The sequence below is a fragment of the Penaeus chinensis genome, chromosome 23, assembly GCF_019202785.1.
Source record: "Penaeus chinensis breed Huanghai No. 1 chromosome 23, ASM1920278v2, whole genome shotgun sequence".
Lineage (NCBI taxonomy): Eukaryota > Metazoa > Arthropoda > Malacostraca > Decapoda > Penaeidae > Penaeus > Penaeus chinensis.
The window spans coordinates 530613-533112 of record NC_061841.1 but is presented as its reverse complement, the minus strand read 5'-3'; positions in this window follow the sequence as shown (position 1 = coordinate 533112).

Here is a 2500-nt window from a genome sequence, read left to right as displayed (position 1 = left end):
ACCCAACCCCCGTCTCCCCTCCTCCACCCCCCCCACACCCACTTGGAGAGGATCCAACTCCTTCGTTACGAAAACATCCCCCTGCACGACCCCCCCCCCCCTGCACGACTCACCAGCCAAGGAGACGACCACTGAGGGAGAGGGAGGGAGGGTGGGGAGGAGGGGAGGGCGAGAGAGGGAGGGAGGAAATGGGGGAAGGGGAGAAAGGGAGTGGGAGGGAGAGGGGATGAGGAGGGAAGGGGGAGGGAGGGAAAGAGAGGAGGAGTGGGAGGGGAGAGGGAGTGGAAGGGAGGAGGAGAGAAAGAGACCGACAGACAGACAGACAAACAAACAGACATTCAGACAAGCAGAAAAGAGAAAAACAATCAACAGCAAAAGGTTAACAAAATACCACAACGATATGAAATAAAAAAAAAAAAAGCAAAAATCCCGCCCGAATACCAGCGGGATACCCAAGACACCACGCCCCTCGCAGGTACAATGTCTGTTACCAATATGCCACCGGGAAGATATGCCAAAAATGCCAGCGACGTTCATGACTACAAGGCCAGAGAAACTAGGGCATGGGGCACGGGGTTAGAGGGGAGAAGGGGGAGGGAAAGAGGGGAAAGGGGGAAAGGAAGAATGGGAGAGGGGAAGAGGGGGGAAAGAGTGAGGAGAAGGGGTAAGGAGAATGGGGTGTAGAGGAGAGAAGAGTGAGGGGGAAAATTTTAAAAAAGATGTAAGGGAAAAAGGGGAAGAATATGAGGGAAAGATGGGAAAGAGGTGAGGGGAGGAAGGGAAAAGCCTGAGGGGAAGAGAGGAGAAGGTGAGGGGATAATGAGAGAAGAGGGAAGGAGTGAGGGAAAGTGCCAACATCACGACATACCCCAAACTGAGTGACAACACCTCCAGCGCAGTCGGAAACGTGCCCAAAGGAAACCATGAGAGGTAACGAGAAAGTAGGTGCCAAAAAGCGAATATGTGCCTGACAGGGTGAGGGGAGGGGGGGGGAGGAGAAGTGAGGGGAGGGGAAGGGAGGAGAGGAAAGGGGAGGGGAAGGGAGGGGTGGGGATGAGAGGAAAAGGGAGGGGTGGGGATGAGAGGGGAAGGGAAGGGTGTGGAGGAGAGGTAAAGGGAGGGAGGGGTGGAAAAAGGAGAGGTTTCGAGGGCAGAGGATGAGAGGGGAGATTGAAGGGAGAGGAGGAAACGGGGGAGAGAGGAAGGGAAGGAGAGGGAAGGGTATTGAATAAGAGATTGAAAGGGAGGGGAGGGGAGGAGATTAAAGGATCGTGAAAGTAAGAGAACATGTAAGAGTAGGAAGAGGAAGAGGAACGGGGAGAAGAAAAAAAGAGGAGGAAGAGAAGGGAAAAAAATTGCCATCATTACAGTAATCCATTTATCCACATATATACGTATAAATCTTACTGATTACTCTTGTGTAACGTTAAGTAAGATAATTTGCGTGAGTGAGTGTGTGTGCGTTAGTGTTTGTGTGTGTGTGTTTGTGTGTGTGTGTCTATTTTCATTCAACGTTGTATCCTAATTTGCATAAATGTATCTTATTTTCTTACGTAAAAGACACCGTAGCAACAGCCCCCACTGTCTTGCCCACCCACCCCCACCCCCCACCCACACCCCTCTCAGAGTTAGGGTTAAAGAACCTTTGATATTTCCCCTAAACATCACCCGCACATCCTACCCCCCTGCGCCCCCCCCCAATCTACTACACGTTCACCTCCCCCCCCCTCCCCTGCCACCCTTCCTATTATTTCCATCCCCCCCTCCCTCTACCCTTTTCCTTACCTATTTCTCTCTTCTCCCCGCCCCCGTCTGCCTCCTCCCCGCCCCCGTCTGCCTCCTCCCCTCCCCTCTCCACTTCGCCCTCTCCCCCCCTCAACCCTTCTCCCTGCCCTCCCCTCCCTCCCCCTACCTCTGTTCTCTCCCCCCATACACCCCCTCCCAACTCCCCCTACCCATCCCACCCTCTCTACACTCCCCCCCATGCACCCGCTCCCCCTCCCACTCCTCCTTTCCCCAATACACCCCCTCCCTCTCCTCCACTTCCCCCTCCTCCTCCCTCCTTTCTCCCCCTCCCCTGCCCATCACTCCCTCTCCCTCTCTACCCTCCATTCACCCTCTCTGTCCTTTTAAGGCTGATTAACAAATCCTGAATTAGCGTTTTTAGCGTCGTGCGATATCGACCGAGGAGGTTCATTTGCATATATGTTTTGATTTTATTATTTGGTTGTTTGTTTGTTTCTCGTGTTTGGTTTCGCTCACTGGGAATATTACCTTTTTACTGATTTTTCGATGTGTGTTTTTTTCGCTTTCAATGTCTTCCTTTCCTTTTTTGTGTGTTTTCTTTTCTATGTTCTCTTTTTCTTCTTTATCTTCAATTCTGTTCCTACCTTGCTCTTCCCCTCGTCCTTCTCTGCCTCCTTCTATACCTTCTACTCCTTATCCTACTCCTCTTCCTCTATATCTCCTTCCTTACTCCTCGTACTCTCTTCCTCCCTCC